The sequence below is a fragment of the Mauremys reevesii genome, linkage group 1, assembly GCF_016161935.1.
Source record: "Mauremys reevesii isolate NIE-2019 linkage group 1, ASM1616193v1, whole genome shotgun sequence".
NCBI classification, from domain to species: domain Eukaryota; kingdom Metazoa; phylum Chordata; order Testudines; family Geoemydidae; genus Mauremys; species Mauremys reevesii.
The window spans coordinates 117029236-117054487 of NC_052623.1; the positions used below are offsets into that span (position 1 = coordinate 117029236).

Below are 25252 nucleotides of genomic sequence, written 5' to 3' on the forward strand. Positions count from 1 at the left end.
ATCTAGCCCACTATCCTGTCCTCCAACAGTGGTCAATGCCAGGAGCTTCAGAGGGAATGAACAGAACAGGCAATCATCGAGTGATCCACCCCCTATCATCCACTCCCAGCTTCTGGCAAATAGGCTAGGGACACCTAGAGCATGGGGTTGCATCCTTGACCACCTTGGCAAATAGCCATTGATAGACCCATCCTCCATGAACTTTTCTAGTTCTTTTTTGAACCCTGTTATAGTTTTGGCCTTCACAACATCCTCTGGTAACGAGTGCCACAGGTTGACTGGGCATTGTGTGAAGAAATACTTCCTTTTGTTTGTTTTAAACCTTTGGCCTATTAATTTCATTTGGTGACCCCTAGTTCTTATGTTATGAGAAGGAATAAATAACAGTTCCATTTAACTTTCTCCACACCAGTCACAATTTTATAGACCTGTATTATATGCACCCTTAGTCATCTAATTTCCAAGCTGAAAAGTGCCAGTCTTTTTAATCTCTCTTCATATGGAAGCTGTTCCATACCCATAACCGTAATCATTTTTGTTGCCCTTCTCTGTATCTTTTACAATTCTAAGATATCTTTTTTGAGCTGGGGTGACCAGAACTTGAAGTATTTGAGGTGTGGAGATACTATGGATTTATATAGTGGCATTATGATATTTTCTGTCTTATTATTTATCACTTTCCTAATGATTCCTAACATTCTTTTTTTACTACTTTCTTTTAATATTAGGCCCACAGTATTTTGAAACAAACATTATTACTGTTAGGAACCTATGGTTATGTAGTTTGGTGTTTCCCAAATGGTAGGTCCTGATCCACCAGTGGGTCACAGGAAGGTTCTGGATGTGTCGTGGGGCCCTAGGCAAATATACGCTTCTCCTGGCCCAGTACAGAGGGGAGGCCCTGGAATTAAACGTGTTGAAAAGCAAATCCACCGTGTACTCACCCTTCAGTGGCAGCTCCTGTCCTGCAGGTCTGCTCCCAGTTCCCTCCTCCAAACATTGCAACCTTGCACACACTCACAGCCTCACTCACTCAAATTTGCCTTGGCTACCCCTCTGCCACCTCTCTTGATATTCACCCCTTCGTATCAACTGTTGAGAATAGGCCACTTCCACTTTAATTGATTTGGCCTCATTAGCATTGACCCCCCCACTTGGTAAGGCAACTCCCATCTTTTCATGTGCTGTAATATTTATACTGCTTTCTGTATTTTTCACTCCATGCATCTGATGAAGTGGGTTTTCATCCACGAAAGCTTATGTCCAAATAAACTTGTTAGTCTCTAAGGTGTCACAAGGACTCCTCGTTGTTTTCACTCTCAAAGTGTTGCTTTGGGTGACATGTCTAATGTTGGCATCTCCCATGCTTTATACATGCCTCTTCCCTTTTCACTGTTGGACATAAGTGAAAAAGAAATTGCAATGTTGCCATCAATGGCTGGTCACTCTGTCCCTGTTTGCCTTCTGTCCCTTTAGCTTCCATAGTCTAAGTTATGTGACAATAATAAAGTGAAGTGTCTAGACACTTGTTTTGATCTTTCCCAATGGGTACTATGATCCTTTCTTATAAGCTATATGTATTGATCCATTTTGCTAAGAACCATTACAGTTCATATTAAATATCCTTAAACTTTATATATATTCATAGATTAACTTAAAAGTCAATGTAGTGCTGCAGAAAATTACAGATTAACATTCCTGAATTTCTCTATTTATCCACAGATCAGGGACAACATAAACAGTGGCAGTTCAAGCTCCCCTCACATCCTTCCACCTGCTTGCCTCAAGACTGATCCAAAGGACTACTTCTAGGGTGAACAGGTAGGTCAGTCTCCGTGCATTTTCTGTTCAGTCCTTCATACCTGTGCTAAGGCATTTAAAAAGAATTCCAGAGAATGCTAATCCTGGGGATGGAGAAGCACTTCTCATCATGCGTCTACTTATCAGAAACAATCATTATAATTTCTGAGCCTTGTTGGCCTTTTTGATGAAAAATGATACCAGTTCTGACACTGGCATTATCAAAGTCCAATAAAAGGCTTCCTTAAGTTATTGTGTTTTAAAAGGTAACATGTAGAGGAAAGTATTAAAATACATAATTAAACACAAAAACTAGTTAATTTAATGAATATGTGAAACCAAGCAAATGACCTAACAAAAACAGCTCATTCAGAGGCAGAAAAACAAACAAGAAATTATAACAAAACTCTCAGTAGGGCTTGGTCTACACGAGCAACTTATGTTGGTATAACTACATTGTTCAGGGATGTGGAGCTCCCCCCCCCCTCCCGTGTTGACAGTGCTATGTCTACAGGAGAGCTACTCCCATTGACATAGCTACCATCTTTTGGGGCGGTGGATTAACTATGCCAATGGGAGAAGCTCTCCCATCAGCATAGGTAGTGTCTTCACGCAGCACTGCAGGGTGCAAGCAGCTGTAAGTGCTGTAAGTGTAGCCAAGCCCTAAATGTTACTAGTTGTGACCACTTTCCCTCTAAAGCTAATACTGACTAACCATCAAAGACCTTTGGCATTTAATAGCTGAATGGCACTGTTCACATTCTAAAGGTTCTTGGCTAGGTAGCTTGAGTGGTCAAAAAGCCCATTAGGTTATAGTGGTAGAATAAGGTTAAAATCAACAATGGACAAACTGCAAAAGATTTAGAATTTGGGTTCTGTCCAGATAAACACCTAATAGACTGGAGGATTATCCAAAGCTTATCAAAAACCTCTTGAGTCTGCAAAATTTAGCTGGAAATCTCACAGGAACACGTTTTCTCATGATATTTCCAGCTAAATATTACAGACTTGATTTGGATAAGCTTCAGATGATCCAAACTTATGGGTGCTAATCCAAATTGAACTGAATCTCTAACCTTTGGAGGGTTTCCTGACACTATCAACACTTGCAAATGGCAAAATAAAGAGAGAACCAAAATTGAAACAGCCAAGGAATTAAGAGATAAAGAAAGCAAGCCACATGGTATATAGAAAAGTGCCATAAAAGCAAAAAGGAAAACATATTGCCTCCTTGAGCAGAATGTACCAGTAGCATCATGTAAAGAAACAACTTAATCAGTTTTTGATTTATAGAGCTGTAGCAAGAGGGGAAAAATTCTCAAGGCTTTGCAGTACTTTTATTTTACCTTGCTAGACCAAAAACAGATTAGTTTTCACACATAAAATGTTTACAGTGAGTTAGTCTATAATGCGGACAGGACAAAATCTCGGACTCTGAAATGAGGAAGGCTACATTGTGTGAGTTACAAATAAATTGTATTAAAGCCTCTAAGGATAAGTATAAAAAAGTGTAAAAATAATTTGAAAGCACATGTATAAAAATTACCATGACTACCATCCTTTAAATTGGATGCTGCAAAAAGAAAGTTACTAATGATCGTTCTGATGCTGCTACCCTCAGAGTCTTGAGATTTTTTATTTTGACTTCAAAGGGAAGAAGGATCAGACCCAATATTTGCAATATAAAGCTTTCTTCATGATCAGTCTGCAGAGCAATAGGTATTGCAGCTCTTTCATGTGGACTGAAAAATATGCAAAGAGAAGTTTCCAGCTGAGACAAGTTTCGTGCCGATTCTCTGACTGAGCCAGCAGGAAATTCTCTTTTGGATCATGATCCACTGCCTACAAACCACAGAGGTCCTGGTCCAATTTTCAGCTGCCATAACATTGATACATACTCAACAGGCTAAATATTCTGCTACTGTAAATGGACTTATCTCCAATGACACCACTGGAAATGACACCCATTTGTACCAGCAAACTATTTGGCCTAACAAATTCAATCCTGAAAAGGGGGATTTGCTCTAGTGTCTTGCCACCAGTTAGCCAGCACAATAGAACTAGCTTGTAATGTTTTGAAAACTGATATATCAGGATGCTGTGGTTACTGCATAATAAATAGCTGAGTGGAATATTTGCAAAACATTTGTCACTGAATTTCGCCTGTTTTCACGATAGCAAAACTTCTGTAAAATTGTGGTATTTTTGCGAAATGTTTCACATTTTTAAAAAGTGAAGTTTTGTGACATATTTTCACTGAAAAATTTGCAGCTAATATTTGCTTAACTTTTTTTTAATTTTTAGTTGGGTTGATTGGTGAGAGGTTACATGGTATAAATTTTGGTTCCTTGATTGGTTGAGCCAATCCTTTGTATTTAGAAGGGAGGCAGAAACCATTCTGATTGCGCTTTTTGGAAGGATAGGCTATAATTAGGAGTCTTCCTTCCAAATAATAAAGCAAAAATTAGTTCATCTTTTTTTACATCAAAGCAAAACTGATCAATTTGATTCACAATCTACCATGTATTTCCCTTTCATTACCAATACATACTATGCCAGATGAGTGTTTGATGTGTCACATTTACATAGTGTATACCTATTCATAGTTTTAACTGTCCATATTTTCCTGAAAGGTTTGCGATATACTTTGATATTTTCCTCATCCTACATCAACTTTGATCTGACAAGAGTGTATTGCATCAACAGTGGCTTTGTTATAGTCTATCTGCTTGCACCACATTTGTTATGTTGTGTTCTAATGGCAACTGCTCACTGAGGTCTATGCAGTGTAGGTGTAGCCATGTCAATCCCAGGATATTAGAAAGACAAGAAAGGAAAGGTAATATCTTTTATTGGACCAACTCCTGTAGGAGAGAGAGACAAGCTTTCGAGCTGCACCGAGCTCTTTTTCAGACCTGAAAGCTTGTCCATCTCACCAGCAGAAGCTGGTCCAATAAAAGATATTACCTTGTGACATTGCACTCCATATGCTTTATAAAATAAGTTTGTAAGTGTGAATATGATGTAACTGGAATATGCTTTATGCAAAATATCTCTTGTAAGGGATCACTACAAAGCTTATCATTTACTGAGTGTGGTCATCCTATTTGTATGAATGTATCATTCTTGTATCTGAAACTAGGAATATGAAATATAACTCTGAGGTGCTATTGTAATTATGCAAAGTGTGGGCTATTAATGGTGGTTTGGAATCTTGATGGCTCCCATTGACTGGACAATTGACTGTAGATGGCTCTGTTTACCTGCAAGCCTCCACTGCATACGTGTGGGCCAGTCCTGAAAGAATGGAGGAGGGCTATAAAAGGGGATGGAAGAGAACAAAGGGGGCTGCCAGTCATGAGAATTCCCCTACTTACCACCTGAGCTGGAACTAACAAGGACTGTACCAGGGGAAAGGATTGGGCCCAGACTAGGAAGAAGTCTAGTCTGTAAAAGAAGCTTATTGGAACATCTCTAAGGGTGAGATTTACCTGTATTCAGTTTCTTAATGTAATAGGCTTCAACTTGTGTGTTTTGTTTTATTTTGCTTGGTAACTTACTTTGTTCTGTCTGTTATTACTTGAAACCACTTAAATCCTACTTTTTTATACTTAATAAAATCACTTTTATTTATTAATTAACCCAGAGTAAGTGAATTAATACCTGGAGGAGCAAACAGCTGTGCATATCTCTCTATCAGTGTTATAGAGGGTGGACAATTTATGCATTTACCCTATATAAGCTTTATACAGATTAAAAAGGATTTATTTGGGGTTTGGATCCCATTGGGAGCTGGGTGCTGGAGATAGGAGTACTTGCTAAGCAGTTTTCAGTTAAGTCTGCAGCTTTGGGGTCGTGTTTCAGACCCTGGGTCTGTGTTGCAGCAGATTAGCATATCTGGCTCAACAAGACAGGGTTCCGGATTCCCAAACAGGCAGAGAAAACGGGTTCAGAGGTAGTCTCAGCACATCAGGTGACAGTCCCAAGGGGGTCTCTGTGACCGAACCCATCACACCTCACCCACACTGAGGCCTACTCAGTTGAGTAAGGCCACCTTTCCACACAACAAAGGGGCACTTTTGCAGCAGCAACAGCACTGGCCAAAAAAAAAAAAAAGGAGCGATAAAGCATATCTTCAAAACAGGCACAAGTATCCCGGGGGGGTGGGGGAAGGAGGGTCACAGCAGGGTACAGAGAGAGGCGTACCATCAGCAGCATGGCTTCCTGATCACATGTCACATCCCATCCCAGCAGACTTTGAGAGCTGCTGCAGGCAAATGTCTGGCTAATTTTGACTAGAATTTGCAAATAATCAGGGACTCAGGATATGTTTTGAGGCCAGAAGCTAGGGGCACAGTTTGTTCATACAGAGGCTAATGATGATTTGCTGTTGTTGCTGTTTATTTATATTGTGGTAATGCCCCCGAATCAGATCCTTGTGCTAGGATCTCTACAGCACATAAGAAAACAAGATCCATGCCCTGAAGATCTTATAGCTGAAAAAGACATAAAATAGAATGTAGGGGAAAGAGGCACACCAATCGGCAATCAGCAAGTGTCTCTAGTTTAAATGGTAAAGCCCCATCTGCATCATCTGCATGCGCTCTCTCTCTCTCACACACACACACACTCTGCATTGGTCTGTCTGTCGGTACTCCTTGATGAAGAAGGAGCTACTCCTAGGGGCTGGTTCTGCTCTCCTGCCCTGCTGCAAAATCTGGAGAGGATGGTTTCTTTCGGCAGGATTCATCATATCCGATATAGCCAAGAAAATATTTCCCCCTATTTTGTCCAGCTCATCGTGGATCTGTAGTTATTGTTGCAGCCTGCATTATTAGATAGCTAAGACACTTAAGATGCATGAATGATTACAAAGCTGTAATTGCTGTACTTAATTAGATCTTGTGCAGGTCTAGTGAGGGGTCTAGAGTCAGTGCATGTCACTGCTATATTGAAATCTTCTTAACGCATAGCAAACATGAAAAACCAAATGGTACAATGCAAAGTGCAAACAATTCACTGCCAGGAACATTTCTGCATTGGCAGGGGAGTGTAGTAAATGACAGTCGTCGGTCTTTTCCATCTCTGATATCTATATTTCTGTACTCAAACTGCTCTGCTGCTGTTCCACTACCCCACTTGCTGTGCTAATTCTAGTGGAATATATGAAACTGGAACACTCTGGGAGCTCATTCTGCTAGAGGGGCCTGTTACTGTACTTTGGCAGCAGTTGGCAATCAGCTTTGTATTGCTTATTACAGCTTACTAACCACTGCTGCTTTGAAAGGCTTCTGTGGTATTCCACTTTTGAAATGGTGGGTCTGCCACTAAAAATAGAATGTAAATGCTAAACTAATGACAAAGCAACAATTAAAATTGATCAGCCGTAACACCAAGAAAGCAAGGAAATGCCCAACAACGGCTATCATGGGATTCCTAATTCATACAACTGTGCCAGGGTTTCATCGAAAGGGCTTCAAAACTTCTTCTTATTAATATATTTGTACTACAGTAGCACCCAGGAACCTTATCAAAGGATCAGGGCCCTGTTGTGGTAGGAGCTGTGTGGATAAATGTCAGAGACAGTCCCCATCTCAGAGAGCTCACTATCTAGCTGTCAGGTGGATGCAACCGGTGAACAAAACAGACAAATTTGGTGGGTGTGGGTTGTCAGGATGGGGAAACAGTGAAACAATAGAGGTTAGTAGAAATGCAGAAGTCATGGCTCGTCATTTGCCTAACCAGTGCCAGATTGGAGTGGTGTGTAGGCGTCCCAGTGGAAGTAGATTTTGAGGTGGGATTTTAAAAAAGAGAATTGGGGAGGGGTATAAGGCGCGGGGTTTATAAACCTTCCCCTGCCTGGTGAGAGGTAGGGAACTAAATGCACAGAGGTGCTTGAGAAGGAATCAGACAAGTGGGTAATTGAGGCTGCCATCACTGGCAGGGCAGAGACGGAAGTGGACATCTGGACAAGTTAGTAGATGTGATAGATAGGATGAGGCTAAATGGGGAAGGGCCTTAATGGCAAAGGCAGATGCTTGTGTTTGAGGTGATTGTGCGGGCAACCAGGTGAGGGACACAAAGAAGGGGGTGACATGGTCAGAGCAGTGAGCAAAGAAGATGATCCTACCCAGAAGCGTTTTGAGTAGACTTAGCAAAGGCAATGTGGCTGGCATCAAAGCCAGAGAGGACGAGATTACGGTCATTGAGATGTGAGATAATGTGGACCTGAACAACAATCTTGGCAGACTGGTCAGAGAGAAAAGGTTGAGAGCGAAACGTTAGGTAATGCAATACAACAAAGTTAGGGCCTGTCTACACATAGCAAGTCTGGGAAGGAGGTGGGAGAAGCGGAGCAGCGGCACGCTCGGGGAGGAGACAGAGGTGAGCTGGGGGGGAGAAGTTCCTCTGCCCCCCCCCAGGGCTACTTCCTGCGGCCCTCCACGCGCCCCCCACCGCCACAGCTCACCTCTGCTCCGCCTGCTCCCCCGAGAACGCCGCCGCCGCTCTGCTTCTCCCCCCTCCCTCGCATGCCGCAAAACAGCTGATTCGCGTGGCAAGCCTGGGAGAGAGGGAGGAGAAGCGGAGCAGCGGCACGCTCGGGGGAGCAGGCAGCAGTAGAGAGGAGGTGAGCTGGGGGGAGCAGTTCCTCTGCCCACCCCTCCTCCCAGGTTAATTCCTGCGGCCCTCTCTGCGCCCACCACTGTCGCAGCTCACCTCCGCTCAGGGCTGGCTCCCGGCTTTTTGCGCCCCAAGCAAAAAAAAAAAAAAAAGGAAGCCGGAGTGCCGCCCCTTGGAAAGTGCTGCCCCAAGCACATGCTTGGAGTGCTGGTGCCTAGAGCCAGCCCTGCTCACTGCAAACCAATGATCTTTCAGTAGTATTTGTTAATTATCAAAACAGTACCATAGCCAATTTTTGCTCCCTGGTCCACAATGTAACCAATATAAAGGAAGCCATGTCCCTGTATGTGCTGTCTCTCCCCCACTTGGTGGTCAAGGGCTTCCAAAATGCACATTAGAGCACAGAATATTTGACTGAGACGAGTCTAAATTTATTGCCTTATGTAGATACTGTATGTAGGGTTAAAAACCAAAAACACACAGATTTCATTTGGTAAGGCTGTTTCACAAAATAAATGAGTATGCTAAATTAGGCAAAGCCATCATTGTCTGAAGTGGCAGTGGTCTGGAAGCAGGACCCTTTGCAGTGTGTTATCTTATGGCTGAACAGATTTACTTTCTGCTTAGGAGAAAATTTAGGAGGAAAAAAGAGGGTTTAATCCAACTCGATCAATATTAATCTGTATTGACAGAGCTAAAAGACAATTAGAGTGCATTCACCTCTTACTCTAATTCTGTAGTGTCAAAGATCAAATCAAATTGCAACTAATGAGCAGCTTTCTACCAGTGGAATAATGGATGCCGACATTTGGCAACAATTAGCAACTTCAGCCAACTGAATTGCAATCAAGGAACTAAAACCAACTACTGTATTATCTCAGCAACTGCTGACAGTATCTAGTTGCTTGCAGGATGATGTGCTGGCTTCTGCTAAATGCCCTCTGAGATATAGGGCGGCTACATATTACATGGGGCATTGCATTCCAATTTTATGGCAACAAATCTCTTTTGTTTCTGCAAATTCAGCAGAGCTCTCCACTAGTTTAATCTCCTATTCGTCCAATTTGTGTAAGGTGCTGAAAAGGATATGAAGACAAGAATGTCAGATGACACTGTCATTCAGATTGTTTGGTTATGCAGCATACACTGTAGAAAAGAAATGTATTTTTTTGTTTTTTTGTTATTTCACTGGGATGGATAGATAGAACCTGCCTGAACACCCTGCATTATAGTTGCATACCCCATTGTGTCTATTTAGTTTCTGGCATTTCTGTGGTGCTGTTGCCATTGGCATAGTATTTGGAGACCCAAACATTCAAGCTTCCAAGAAGCAGATTCTTTGGGGATTTTTTAGGAAAGGGTTTGTTTTGAAGATGTAAGAAAGGAACATCACATAACATAAAAATCCATCTATTTTAATTTTATTTTTGTGTTCCATGAATTTCTGCTACTTTGCTCTGTCCATAAGAATATATCATACCATTCATTCTCCCCTGCTCAATGTTCACATAGCTATAAAAATGAAATTTTTATTACAATTATCTGATATTGAACAAAGGCTTAACCTGTTTTAAACTGAACCCAAGTTCATTCAAGACCACACTGATTTCTGTACTTCAGTTTTATCTCAATCTTCCTCACTCTCCCACATTTCTCTCTTTTCTTCCCTTGCTAACCTTTCCCCTTCCTCCCCCCAACCCCTCCCCCACCACAATTAAAATTAATAGATGCAAATCCCTCTTTACATTTACAAAGTAAAGCATTTAGGGTTATGTAGCTTGGATTTAAGAGAACTGGATAAATTCATTAATGGCTATTAGCCAGGATGGGTAAGGAATGGTGTCCCTAGCCTCTGTTTGTCAGAGGGTGGAGATGGATGGCAGGAGAGAGATCACTTGATCATTGCCTGTTAGGTTCACTCCCTCTGAGGCACCTGGCATTGGCCACTGTCGGTAGACAGGATACTGGGCTAGATGGATCTTTGGTCTTACCCAGTACGGCTGTTCTTATGTATGTTCTTATGTTGTGGATTGTATTGGGCCACCCTTCTGAGCCCTACCTGTGTATTCAGATTATTATTTAACACAGTAGGTCTTTGGTCTTACCCAGTATGGCTGTTCTTATGTATGTTCTTATGTTGTGGATTGTATTGGGCCACCCTTCTGAGCCCTACCTGTGTATTCAGATTATTATTTAACACAGTAGGTCACATCAATGTCTGGTTAACTCCTCATGTTCATGTTACCCTACCAATACTAGCATCCTCTGGTATAATTGTCAAATGATCTCATTAAGTTTTGGCCTTCATGGAGAGATCTGTGAGGAACCCCATAGGGAATACGGATATGTTTGAGTTCTTCCTTTGAAGACACATTGCCTCTGATCTCAAAAAAAGACTGTGAACCTTCTGATGATTCTTCTTTCCAATCATATCAATATCCAGCAGTGCTGGCACAATCCTCACCATTGCAGCGCAAGAGCTCTGCTATAATTAATCTCTATTCTGCACTCTTTCCTGAGTGATTTCCTTTCTAGCTATATATTCAATAGCGAGGAAGAAAAACGAGCACTGAGGGGTAGCTCGGTTTCTGGGTTTATGAAAATACATAGTGCATGCTGGCCAAACAGATTCTCAAAATATTAACCACCTTTCTAGAAACCACTCTTTCACAACTATCAAGCAGATACTGTTAAAAATAAAATTATGAATTATAGAGGATTTTTTGCAGTATCTCTGTGTCCCCAGTCCCTAGCAGGGTCCCATTGGGTTAGGCACTATATAAAAACAGAGGAAGATGCAGTCCCTGGCCCAAAGAGCTTACAATCTAGGAGGAGCTTAAGATCTAAGCAGCATCTGTTTGGTCCCCGAATTATGTGTAAGAAGTAAGCAAAATTGAGGGGAAGAGCCAGATGGCCAACAACCGACAGGAAAAAATGTGGAAAGTTAATGGAACCAGTGGCAATAAATCCATTTGGCAGAATTACAGATCCAGAGACAAGACTGGTCTTGCCGTGGCTGACAGGGGTTTGCAGGGGAGCATAAAGGAGAATCCCTCCACCCAAATGCACAGGAACTCCAGGGTTGTGAACCTTGATCCTATGGACTCAAACCTCCTGGTCTTCCACTGCCAGTAGGGATGCTAATCCCATGTACCAAGGCCTGGTCTATACTACAAAGTTATATTGATATAAGTTGCCTTGCATCAACATAGTTATGTATGTGCCTACACTTATTTGTCTCCCACTGATGTAAGCTCTCCATTACACCAACATAGTAACACCACCTCCCTGAGTGGCACTGAGCTAGGGTCTATGTGCTGATGCCCACACAGCATACATATAGACACTGTGTTGCCTATGTTGACTTAACAGATGTCCAGCAGCTGTCCGACAATGCCTAACACTGACCGCTCTGGTCACAGTTGTGAACTCCACTGCCCAAGGGTCACAGAGCCTGGAAGGCTCCTCCTCCCCCTCCCCACACACATTTAAAACCCCATGCATTTTTAAATGCTTTTCCTGATTGCCCATCTTGGCAAGCCCACCTTGCAGCTCTCCATTGTTGTGTGCAACTGCCCAGCTGCTAATGCTGGCTACACACGCCACGTGTGGTCTGGTCTAGATATTGGATCTCCTGGGCCTGTGGGGAGAAGAGGCTGTGCAAACACAGCTGTGGACCAGCCATAGAAGCCTGGACACCGATGAGCAGACCGCATGAGGGATGCAGGAAAAGGAGTATGACAGGAACCAGCAGCAGTGTCGCGTGAAAGCGAAGGAACTGTGACAAGCACATCAGAGGGCTAGAGAGGCCAGCAGTCAATCCCATGTCAAGCTGTAGACCTGCTGCTTTTATAACAAGCTGCATGCCATACTTGATGGAGGCCTAACCGCCACTCTGCATGCCACCATGGATACCTTCCGGAGCCAAAAACCCCTGGCATGGACTGGAAGCAGGAGGTGGAGGAGGAAAAGGAGGAGGATTGGGGACATGCAATTGGGGGGTCCATCTATGGCATGAGCCAGGCCCTGTTTGAAATTCCACTGCAGTTCAGTCAGTCCCAGCAGTCAAGCACAGGAGAGCCCTAGGCAGGGGAAGGAACCTCAGGTAAGTGTGTAAATTTATTTCCCATTACAGTGATGGCACCCCAAACTTAGCAAGATACAGCTATAAAACTTCATTAATTTACTCATACAACAAGAGGTAGTGGCACAATCGAGAAGTAGCATTGTTATCTGCTTTTCACTCCTGCCGAGGATGATTCCCCACTCTGGCACTTCAAGTGCAGAAGGTGGGGGACCCACAAGGACTCTAAAAATTAATACTGGCCACTGCATGCTTGTATTAAACTCCCAAAATTACAGCTTTTCTCTGACCTTGGGATTGGTAGATGCTGCCACCACCCAACCGCAGAACCCCTTTGACAGACCAGGAAGGCTCACTTGGGAATTCCTTCCTGTGGGGTACCCCCAAGCTCTTTCAGCCCCTCCCCTCAGGGAAGAGCTGAGAAAGGGAAAAGAAAGAAATCAGCTGTTGCCACCAGCTAATTAAAAAAACATGTGCACGGACCTCTTAAGACACAGAACTGCAATCCTGTTCTTAAAAAAGGTAAAATTTATTAAAAAAGAAAGTAAGAAAATATAACTGAAAAACTCAAGCTATTGCTAGATTTAAAAAGAGAAAATACAAGGCTTAAGCACCAAGAATAGAAAGAGCAGAAAGGAGACAGGCCCAGAAGTCCCAGTAAGAAAATGGAGAAGGAGAAGCACCAGGACATAATGGGGCTTCTCCAACAGCAAACAGATGCTGCAGAGTCTTTTGGATCTATAGGTTCAACAATCCCAGGCTTGCTCCCCTTTGCAGTCTATGGACAATTCTAGTATAGCAGCTCCTTATACACCCCCTCAACATTCCATCTGGCATCAGGGGCCACATCTCTGCCCTTCCCCTCCATCCTGGGGGACATTAAGGACAACCACAGTTTCACATATACTCTGAGAGCCACAGTGATGCATGTGTAGCTAAAATAGACATAAATGTTCCTTCCCCTTCTTTAAGCTCTGTTCCATACATTTATTAAGGTTTTAACTTGCACACCATTTCTGAAGTATTTTTGTTAGTCAATAAACTTTACTGTTTGGAAATCAATTTATCATTATTAGTTCCCAGCATATGCTGCAGAATGCCTGGCAGTAGTGAAAGTACCCTCTTAGTTGTTGACACAACTCGTAGGATCAGTGACAAAAACAGTGTAATAATCATAAATGTCCAGCAAGCACCACAAAATTAATAGGCATGTTTTCCGTGTTACATTCATAGATTTGCACCAAGCACCACATAGTTCCTAACAGGTCCCCAAACTGCAGATCCTGGTAGTGCACAGTCCACCACACCTCATTATTGTGGCTTGCTGTTAAAAATGCTCTTTCAAAGCCCCCCCGAGCAGTTGAGCTCTTCTGATACCCGTTATGTCTGGTTGTTCAAACTCAGCAGAGAGCCGCTCCACCTTCACCCTCCATCCTGACAGAAACCTTTCCCTCTTTGCTTCACAGATGTAAGCAGAGTCAGGATGAGCTCTACCCTTACATCTGGTGGTGAATTATGGCGAGTGTAGAAAAGAATTTCAGGGGCCGATCGTGTTTGCATAGGCACACCCACCCCACCTAGCATAGCCCACGGCAGCCTAAAATGGTTACTTTGACAGCTGTGGGATCCCCAATTTCTTTGTTATTGGGGCAGGAGGAATAAAGTGTTGTCACCCTGATTATGTGAATGAGGAACTATGAAACTGCTTTATGACAGAGAGTCTCACCATCAATTAAGTAGGACTCGCTAGACAAGGGACATGGGTGCCAAACCCCAACGAAGGGAGAGAGGCTGTGGATAGGTGGCTGTACCTGGTGGTGTGGGTGCCTTGTGTGAGCCAGAAGCACCAATTGCACCTCCTCCTCTCTTCACTGTTGAATATTGGAGGTGATTTTTGATTCCCTTAAGAATCCAAGTTACAGGTTGCTGAGCTGAACTCACTTTGGGCTAATGGTGCACCAGCTCCTCTACTATGAGCTGAAATCACTAAAGAGCTAAAATTACTGAGCTGAGATCACTGCGTGCTGTGCTAACTAGTGGGGGAGCCTCAAGCTATATTGCAGAGCAGAGCAGTTTGTGGGACAGTTGGAGTGCCCACGAAGTGAGCGGAGCTGAGCAGTTTGCAGGGACGGCTGGAGCGGATCATGGGACAGCTGGTGGAGCAGAGCAGCTGGCAGAGCAGAGTGGAGTGGAGCTGAACAGTTTGTGGGGAAGGCGGAAGCAGAATCCTATGGAGAGGGAGGGCAGTCAGCCCCGGACCACGTAAGGTGCCCCTTTCTACCCAGGCTGGCGGGGGAGGGAGGGGGAAACCCCTGCAGATAGACTCTTGAACTCTGGGGCTGCACTGACCCAGGACAGAGACTTTTGGGTTGCGGGACTTTTGGGACTGTGGGTGATTTTGGGGTTGCTGGACTCTTGGGACATTTGAGGTATTGGACTTTGGAGTCTTGGGGTGATTTTGGGGTTGCTGGACTCAAGAGCCCAGGGAAAAGGACACGGCCTAGTTGAGGTGTTTTCTCAATTTAATGCTATGTTGTTTATCTCATGTTATTAAACATTTTCTGCTACACCAAGACTCTGTGCTTGAGAGAGGGGAAATATTGCCTCTTTGAGGCGCCCAGGGATGTGTGTGTAAGATTTTCCCAGGTCACTGGGTTGGGGCTCGAGCTGGTTTGCATTACATTGTAGGGAAGAGACCCCTATGTATTGAACCCAGTCCTTGCTGCTATCAATTCGGCCTGGCAGAAGGGTTACACAGATATTATGCAGGACACAGCAGGCAGCTATAACCCTCAGGATATAGATCCAAGAGACGCCAGCACCTCTTCATTCTATCAAAAGCACATTCAACTGTCATTCTACATCTACTGAGCTGGTAGTTGAATCTTTCCTTGGTACTGTCAAGGTGGCCAGTGTACGGCTTCATAAGCCAGGGGAATAAGCAGCAGGCTGGGTCCCCCAGGATCACTATTGGCATTTAAACATTCCCAATGGTAATTCTTTGGTTGGGAAAAAAAATCCTTGCTTGTGGATTTCTGAAGTCCTGTGTTCTTAAAGATGGGAGTATCATGTGCCTTTCCTGATCAGCCACCACTGATGTCCATGAAGCATCCCTGGTGATCCACAAGCACTTGCATAACCATAGAAAACTAGTCCTTTCTGTTGATGTACTCTGTGGCAAGGTGGTCTGGTGCCAAAATAGGGATATGTGTGCCATCTATTGCCCCACTGCAGTTTGGGAACCCCATTGCTGCAAATTCAGCCATTATGTCCTGCACACTGCTGAGAGTACAGTCCTGCATAGCAGGACACAAGTAATGGCACTCTACATTTGCATGACAACGGTCCCCAAAGTGGACTTTCCAACACCAAAATGATTTCCCACTGACCGGTAGCAATCCAGCATTGCAAGTTTCCACAGTACAATTGCCACACACCTCTTCACTGTCAGTGCAGCTCTCAGTCTGGTATCCCTGCGCTAAAGGGCTGTGTTGAGCTCAGCACACAAATCTAGGAATGTGGCCTTGAGCATCCAAAAGTTCTGAAGTCACTGCTCATTATCCCAAGCCTGCATTATGAGTAAGGCTCCTAGTGCTTCATGGAGGCAACAGATTCTGTGACTTTCCAGGACCTCCATGACTTCTGCAGTGGCTAGTGCGGCTGACTCCAGAGCCGCCTGAGCAGCTGAGGCAGCCCTGGGGCCAGCTGCACCAGCCATTACTTGGGGAGCCCAAGGCAGCTGGTCCCAGGTGCTGCCCCGGAGCAGCAGTCTGAGAGCAGCAGCAGTGCATCCTGGGCTGCCCTGTCCCTAGCAGCAGCAGCGGTACCCCGGGCCACCTCCTCTCCCCACAGCAGCAGCAGCAGCAGCAGCAGGGCCTTCCCGTACCCCCAGCAGCAGTGGTGGCACACTGGAGACCCCGCAACCCCTCCAGCAGCAGCAACAGCAGCATCCGCCAGAGTGCCTTCTCTCCCCCCCAAGCACCTGTAGCACCTAAGATTTAGTCGGGGGCATTTATAGTACAAGTCATGGACAGGTCACAGGTCTGTGAATTTTTGTTTATTGCCCGTGACCTGTCCATGATTTTTACTAAAAATACCCATGACTAAATTGTAGACTTAATTATGAGGTGATCTCACCAGTCAGTGCTCATTTCTCAGGCCCAAAAGCAGCACTGCTCCATGACTGCCACAACAATCTTGAATTGGTTCTTGCTAGGTCTCACAGCCATCTGCCCTCCAGAAAGTTCTGTTCTTCTTTGAGTGGTTGTTCATGTCCATTCAAAGTAGGTGTGCGCGCGCCGGAAGATTTTCCCTAGCAGCGTCCATAGGGTCGGCCCGGGTGCCCCCTGGAGTGGCGCCACCGCGGCGCCCTATAAAGGGGCCCGCCGACCCTCCACCCCCTCAGTTCCTTCTTACTGCTGGTGACGGCTAGCTGGAACTTCTCTTGTGATTAGCAAGTCAGCAGTGTCCTATCTTTACCGTTTAGTGTATAAAGTTGTATTATAGTTAGCTGAGTAGTTCTCTGTATATAGTTCTTAGTAGTTGGGGGGTCCCCCCCCGAGTTTTCGTTGCCCGCTGGGGCATGCCTGGGTCCCCCAGGTTCAAACTTTGCAAGGATTGCGGGACATGCATGCCCAAGAGTGACCCGCACTCTGCGTGTTTAAGGTGCCTCGGAGAGAGCCACCAAAAGGACCAGTGCTCTATCTGTAGAGTCTTCCGCCCGCGAACTCTTAAGGATAGGGCTCAAAGACTTAGAGTCCTCCGGATGGAGGCGGCCCTACTGCCACCCTCGGACCCGGAGCCGGCCGAGGCGGTGCCCAGCACGTCTTCTTCGGTGTGGAGCGCCCCGGCACCGGCATCAGGACTTAGGGCCCAGCCCAAGTCGTCAAAGACCCGGCACCGGATGGAGTCGGGTCATAGGAAGTCGGCCTCAGTGCGGCACCGCTCACCTTCGCCGGTGCCTGCCAAGAGGAGGAAGCCGGTGAGGGATAGGTCACCCCACCAGGATCTGAGGCCGACACCGTCCGCGACAGCGAGTGGACAGGCCGGGCTACAGCCCTCGGCAGTTCCGTCGACTCCCGCACCGCAGAGAGGGCTGTCGAGTCCGGACCAGCCTAATTCCCCGGACCTCAGCGGAGACCTACGCCCTCCTTTGACTCCGGAGGCGTTCGAGGCAGCCTCAGGTCTGATGGGACTCTCGGTGCCGGTCTCTCCGCACCGCAGGGAGTTGCCTATAGTGGTCCGTCCCCCGGTGCAGTCTAGGGGCAAACCGGCCATGCTGTCGCCTCCCTCCCTGCACCGCGCCATGAGGACAGCACCGGACCAGGCGAGAGGCCCGCCGCCGCCTCCGCACCGCTCTCCATCGGCACTGGGTGCCGCTCCCCCCAGGTCCTCATACTCAGAGACCTCAGACTCAGAGGCAGACTCCTATCACTCCAGCCGGTCGCGGATCAGGAGATCAGGGTCAGGGGTGAGCCACCACCGTTACCCACAGTGGCATCAACAATGGCAGCCGCCATAACAGTGGCCGTTTTGGACTCCCTGGGCCTACCACCAGTCGGTAGGCCAGGCGTTCAGCCCGCGATCAAGATCGGCATCGGTGTCCTCGACCTCAGTGGCCCCGGCGCAGCTGCCTCCTCCTCCACCGGCACTGTCGCCGGGCAGGGGTGTGCCATTTTCAAGCTCAGCACCCCCTAGCAGGGCAGCGGCACCGGCTTCAGGTCCGGCTCTGCAGGCACCGCATTCTACGCCAAGCCGCTCACTGGCGACCCCGGTACCGGTCGTGGTGCCGCATTTAGACTCAGAACCGGCACCGCAACCACAGTTCCGTGTGCCACAGGACCCTGAGGGACTGCATGCACCGCAGGAAGGGCCGCTACAGGTACTCTCCTCGTCGTCCTCCCTGGACGAAGCGGTCTCGGGCACGGCTGCGGCACTGGCCCTAGAGGACACTCGTATCCTCCAGCAATTGCTCCGCAGAGCGGCGCAGAGCCTCACGATCCAGGCGGAGGAAATCGAGGTGGACACGGACCCTGTAGTGGACATCCTGGCTCCCTCGGGGCCATCCAGGGTGGCCCTCCCGCTGATAAAGTCTATAGCGGATACGTCCCGCACCCTATGGCAAACGCCAGCCTCATTGGCCCCTACTACCAAGAGGTCTGAGCGGCGCTATTTCGTCCCCTTGAAGAGGCACGAACACCTGTACACCCACCCACCTCCGGACTCCCTGGTAGTGGATGCGGCCAACCAGCGGGAGCGTCAGGAGTTTCAGAGGTCAATGCCAAAGAGCGGGGATGCGAAAAGACTCGAGCTCTTTGGTAGAAAGGTGTACTCCACAGGGGGCCTCCAACTCCGCATTGCCAACCAACAGGCGGTTGTAAGCCGATATGGTCACAACACGTGTTTGGCCATGTCGAAGTTTGCAGAGCTCCTTCCCCAGGACTCGAGGCCAGAGTTTTCAGCCTTAGTGGAGGAGGGCAAACTGATCTCTTGAGCCTCCCTCCAGGCCGCCTTAGACGCGGCGGACTCAGCCTCGTGCACCCTGGCCACGGGCCTGGTCATTCGGCGGGGAGCCTGGCTCCAGGTCTCGGGCCTGCCCTATGAGGTCCAGCAGATGATTCAAGATCTCCCCTTCGAGGGGCAGCTCCTTTTTTCGGAGAAGACGGACAAACGTCTGCACAGCTTAAAGGACTCGAGGGCCACGCTTCACTCGCTAGGCCTGCATACCCCTGCAAACCAGCGCAGACAGTTTAGGCCTCAGATGGCCCCCCGCTTGTACCAGCCAAAGACTTGCCAGGAGCCAGGGTGCAGGCGGGGCAGAAATGGCAGGAGGCGTCCCCAACGCCACCCCTCCAGCCAGGCGTCGGGTCAATCAAGGCCATCATCAGGGCCTAGACCCCCTATTTGATGGTACGGTCGAGGGAGACCTACCAGTCAAGACTGTGAATCCTTCCACCCCTACCTTTGGGTCACGTCTGTCCCCCTTCTACCGTGCCTGGTCCCGCATCACGTCAGACAAATGGGTGCTCTGCACGGTAGAGAGGGGATATTCTATCCAGTTCTCCTCCCTCCCACCCCACCAGCCCCCCTCCCCGTCCTTCTTCAGGGACCCATCTCACGAGCAACTTCTAACTCAAGAAGTGAAGTCCCTCATGGAGGCAGAGGCAGTGGAGGAAGTCCCACGGGAGCTCAGGGGCAAAGGCTTCTACTCCCGGTATTTCCTCATACCGAAGGCAAAAGGGGGCCTAAGGCCCATCCTAGACCTGCGGCGGCTGAACAAGTTTGTATGAAAACTCAAGTTCCGCATGGTCTCCCTGTCCTCAATCATTCCCTCCCTGGATCCAGGAGATTGGTATGCCGCCCTCGACTTAAAGGACGCCTATTTCCACATTGCCATAATTCCCCAACACCGTCGGTACCTCAGGTTCGTCATGGCCGGTGCCCATCTGCAGTTCATGGTGCTCCCGTTCAGCCTGTCGGCCGCTCCTAGGGTCTTCACGAAGTGCATGGCAGTCGTGGCCGCCTTCCTGCGCAGGCGGGGCATCCAGGTATTTCCCTACCTGGACGACTGGCTCATAAAAGGTTGCTCCAAGGAGCAGGTGGAGACACAGGTGTCGTTCATCAGGCGGACCTTTCTCGATCTCGGCCTCCTCTTGAATGAAGCCAAGTCAACCCTGTCTCCGACACAACGAATAGAGTTCATAGGAGCTGTTCTGGACTCCACTCACGCCAAAGCGTATCTGCCGGAATCCAGGTTCCGTGCGATTTCTGAGCTTATCCTGGGTCTGTGCCGCGCCCCGGTAACCACGGCGCGAGTGTGCTTTCAGCTGTTGGGCCACATGGCGGCATGCACCTATGTGGTGGCCCATGCCAGACTCCGGCTCCGCCCACTACAGTCCTGGTTAGCGACAGTTTACCACCCGGCCAGGGACCCCCTGGACTTGGTGGTGTCCATTCCCAGTTTGGTGCTAAGCTCGCTGCGGTGGTGGCTCGACCCATGGGAAGTATGCATGGGTGTCCCCTTCGCTGCCCCGCAGCCCTCCCTCTCCCTGGTGACGGACGCCTCGGATCGAGGTTGGGGGGCACACCTGGATCACCTCAGGACGCTGGGCTAGTGGTCGCCGGAGGACCTCGAGTTGCATATCAATGTCAGGGAGCTGAGGGCAGTCCACCTGGCTTGTTTGACCTTCCAGTCCCACCTGGCCGGCAGATGTGTTTCGGTCCTCTCGGACAACACGGCGACAGTTTTCTATATCAACAAACAGGGGGGTGCATGCTCTTCTCCCCTGTGCAGGGAAGCCCTCGCACTGTGGGATTTCTGCATTCTCAATGCCACCCACCTGACGGCATTCTACCTCCCGGGGGAGCAGAATGGTCTGGCAGACACCCTCAGCCGCTCGTTCCGGGGTCACGAGTGGTCTCTTCGGTGGGATGTGGTGCGCTCAATTTTCAAGCTCTGGGGCTTTCTCCGGTTAGACCTGTTTGCTTCGAGGGAGAACAGAAAGTGCCGACAGTTCTGCTCCCTCCTGGGCCGCAGCCGGGGGTCTCTGTCAGATGCCTTCCTACAGTCCTGGGCGGTCGGTCTGCTCTACGCCTTCCCTCCGTTCCCCCTGATACACAGGGTGCTCTTGAAAATTTGCAGGGACCACTTGAGGGTAATCCTGATAGCCCCGGCATGGCCGCGCCAGCATTGGTACACATCTCTCCTGCACATGTCAGTTCAGGCGCCCCTGACATTGCCCCTGCTACCGGACCTGATCACGCAGGACCGGGGCTCCCTCCGCCATCCGAACCTCGAATCCCTTCACCTCACGGCCTGGATGCTCCATGGCTGAACCCGGCGGAGTTGCAGTGCTCCCAGCAGGTTAGGCAGGTGCTGCTGGGTAGCAGGAAACCATTCACTAGGGCCACCTACCTGGCAAAATGGAAACGCTTCTCCATATGGTCGGGTCAGCGAGGTCACGACCCGCTGGGGGTCCCAGTCCCCATTGTCCTAGACTATTTGCTTCACCTAAGACATCTGGGCCTCTCCCTTTCCTCCATTCGCGTTCACTTGGCAGTTATATCTGCCTTCCATCCCGGGGAAGGGGGTGCCTCAGTGTTTGCAAACCCGCTGGTTGGGCGTTTCCTTAAGGGTATAAACAGGATCTTCCCGCATGTTCGTCCGCCGACCCCTGCCTGGGACCTGAATCTGGTCCTCTCCATCCTCTCAGGGCCTCCCTTTGAGCCTCTGGCTTCGTGTTCCCTGCTATACCTGTCATACAAGACCGCCTTCCTGGTGGCGATCACCTTGGCCAGAAGGACATCGGAGCTTCGGGCGTTAACATCTGAGCCCCCGTACACTGTCTTCTACAAGAACAAAGTCCAACTTAGACCTCACCTGGCCTTTCTACCTAAGGTCGTATCCCAGTTCCACATGGGCCAAGATATATTTCTCCCGGTGTTTTATCCGAAACCACACTCCTCCGGCGAGGAGCGGAGGCTACATTCCCTGGATGTCTGCCGGGCCTTGGCTTTTTACATAGAGCATACCAAGCCCTTCAGATGCCTGGCTCAGCTCTTCGTTGCAGTGGCAGAGAGGATGAAGGGTCTCCCGGTCTCCTCTCAGCGAATCTCTTCGTGGATTGCGACCTGCATCCGGGAATGCTACCGGATAGCTAAGACCCCTGTCCCTCTGGTCACGGCCCACTCCACTAGGGCGCAGGCCTCCTCTGCAGCGTTCCTGGCTCAGGTCCCGACTCAAGAGATTTGTAGAGCGGCCATGTGGTCCTCCATCCACACATTCTCAGCTCACTACGCCATCACGAACCAGGCGAGGGATGACGCAGCCTTCGGTCATGCAGTTCTCCAGTCAGCAGTGATCTCCGACCCCTCCTCCTAAGGTTAGGCTTGTGAGTCACCTACTTTGAATGGACATGAACAACCACTCGAAGAAGAAAAAATGGTTACCCACCTTTTAGTAACTGTTGTTCTTCAAGATGTGTTGTTCATGTCTATTCCAACACCCACCCTCCTACCCCTCTGTCGGAGAACCGGCAAGAAGGAACTGAGGGGGTGGAGGGTCGGCGGGCCCCTTTATAGGGCGCCGTGGTGGCGCCACTCCAGGGGGCGCCCAGGCCAACCCTACGGACGCTGCTAGGGAAAATCTTCTGGCTGGCATGCACGCGGCGCGCGCACACCTACTTTGAATGGACATGAACAACACATCTCAAAGAACAACAGTTACTAAAAGGTGGGTAACCGTTTTTTATGTTCCCCACATCTCTTCTTGTGGCTGTGGAGGATCATATGTCCTGTGCTTACAATGCTCATGACAATACTGCAGAGTTGTGCAGACTCAATGCTTCCGTCAGGTGGCAGTCAGTGACAAGTCCTGTGCAGGTTTGTGGGATTTTCAAAAGAGGCACAAAAATTATGGGCTAGAGATGGCATTATTGGTAGGGAAAGTTTCATGATAGGAACTTGACCCTGCAGTCCCAGTTACCCCTGCACAACTCATGTCTGCCCCACGGTCCCACCATCCATTGCCAAAACTTCCCCAAATAGAGTGCGCTGGACGGTGGTGAGTTGCACACCGGGATACCTAGCCGTGGTGCACTACACCTAGCATCAAAACAAGTGCTGCTGGTGAGTACATGCAGTGTCTATGCAAGGAGCCAAGTATGCATGCACACAAGGGATATACTAATGTCTGTGGCAAAAATTGTTAGTGTAGACATGCCCTGAGGGAGAGGAGTGCACGCTCACCGTCTTTGGCCACAGAGAAACTCCATTGATTTTTGAACAGTGTCTCTCTATGCCTGGTTTTGCTTGGGAAGGGATCATGTGAATAGTGATGAGTTAGGCCTGAACACGAAAGCTGCACCAGAGTAATTTAAATCAGCTTTTAATCTTATACAGGGCTTTGTGTTGGCTTACCTAAGTCAGTTATTAAATTGATTTAGATAAATCAATGCAAAGCCCTGTGTAAGACACTCTTACTTCAGTTCAGTTTAACTTTGTTCCCAACCAGTTTAAGCTACATTGATTATAAGCCTGGTTTAAATTAATTTAAGTGTGTCCAGACACAACTTTTGGAACAGTTTAAGGCCTTGTCTACATGGAGAAGCTTCACCAATTTAACTTAAAGCAGTTTCTAAACCAATTTTAGTTAAGCCAATAAAACCCCATGTGTGGTTACTCTTATTTCTGTTTAACAGTGGCTTCTTTGGCGGTAGCTTAAACCCATTCCTAATCAACAAGCCCCTCTTAAACGGAAAGGAGTATGTCCCCACAGGAATTTGCAGCAGTTAACTACATTGATTTAAAAATCACACCTTAAGTCAAACTGGTGCAACTTTCTCATGTAGAAAAGCCTTCAGTTGATTTTTAAATCAGATTCTGGTTAAACTAGTTCAACTTTGTGGATAGGCAAGCCTTCTGGAACAAAATCAAGTCTGTCACCTCAGTCAGTTCTATAATATAAAACTAAGGGCTTGTCTACATATGGAGTTATTCATGAACAGCAATCCACTTTGACAGTGGATTAAGCTACACTGGAACAAGGCACCCTTACTCCAAAACACGTGTTCACACAAAGAGTTAATCAGGAATAGCTGTTCCTGAATAACTCCAGGGGTAGACAAGTCCTAAGCCTCAAATCAGTTCTTAACAGATGTGTCTGCATCACAAATCTGCCCTGCATGATTAATATGCTTGCTGGAAGTCCCAGAAGAGGCCAAGGACTGAATAAGCCAGGGAGAAGCCTGAGGCCATGACTACACTAGTGAATTTACAGTGGCACAGCTGTACTGATGCAGCTGCATCACTGTAATATCGCTTGTGTAGTTGCTCTATGCCAGTGGAAGAGAGCTCTCCCATCGACATAACAAAACTGGCTCACTGAGCTGTGGTAGCTATGTTGGCAGGAGAAGCTCTCCCAGCGACATAGCACTGTGCACACAAGCACTTGTGCCAGCCAAACTTATCTCGCTCAGAGGGGGTGTTTTTTCACACTTCTGAGTGACATAACTTTTGCCAACATAAGTGGTAGCATAGACATCACCTGAACCCTATAATAACATGGGGAGTTAATCCTTCCAAAGGAGAGTTGAAGCATAATAATGTCAGCACATTCCTCTATTGCTGTGAATAGGTTCAGGGAAAGATGAGTTTAAACTTTTGCTGCTGTTATAGGATCCGGTCCTGTGAGGTGCTAAACAGCCTGAATCCTTCAATGGCAAATTCCAGGTGAAAGCAACAGGAGTTGGAGCACAGCATGGACTTTGCCAGCCCCAAAGGCCAGCTCTGATTACAGTGGTGGTGACTGCAATGCAGGGTTTCTTAGTCCTGGTCTGTACTTAACATTTAGATCAACCTGGCTACCTCACTCAGGAGTGTCAAAAATTCAACCCCCCTGAGCGCCATAGTGTAGCCGACCTCACCCGATGTATAATTCTTCCATCGATGTAGCTACCACCACTTGGGGAGGTGGATTACTTCCATCAATGGAAAAACCCCTCTGTCAATGCAAGAAGCATTTACACCACGTGGCAGCTGCAGCTGTGTTGCTGTAGCTCCTGTAGTGTAGACATGCCCTTCGGTTAAAAGGTGCAAAGACAAAAATCAGAGATCCGCAGGGTTCCAACAAGATTGGCAGGAGCCCCGCATTAACTAACCACATACAAAGAAAATGGACCTCATGGTTAATTTGTACATTTTTTGGCTTATACTGTTTGGCCAAATCCTGCATTTAAACAGTTGCCTTTT

The 25252-nt window shown here is 47.7% G+C and overlaps 1 protein-coding gene across 3 annotated transcripts in view; it reads left to right on the forward strand.

Moving 5' to 3' along the window:
• ST6GAL2 (ST6 beta-galactoside alpha-2,6-sialyltransferase 2) overlaps positions 1 to 25252 on the forward strand; it is a 256017-nt gene that overhangs the window by 87681 nt on the left and 143084 nt on the right. For all 3 annotated transcript variants that reach the window (XM_039535105.1, XM_039535135.1, XM_039535116.1), the window contains one exon: positions 1723 to 1821. The gene's annotated coding sequence lies outside the window, so the exon portion shown is untranslated. The remainder of the gene's footprint in view (positions 1 to 1722; positions 1822 to 25252) is intronic.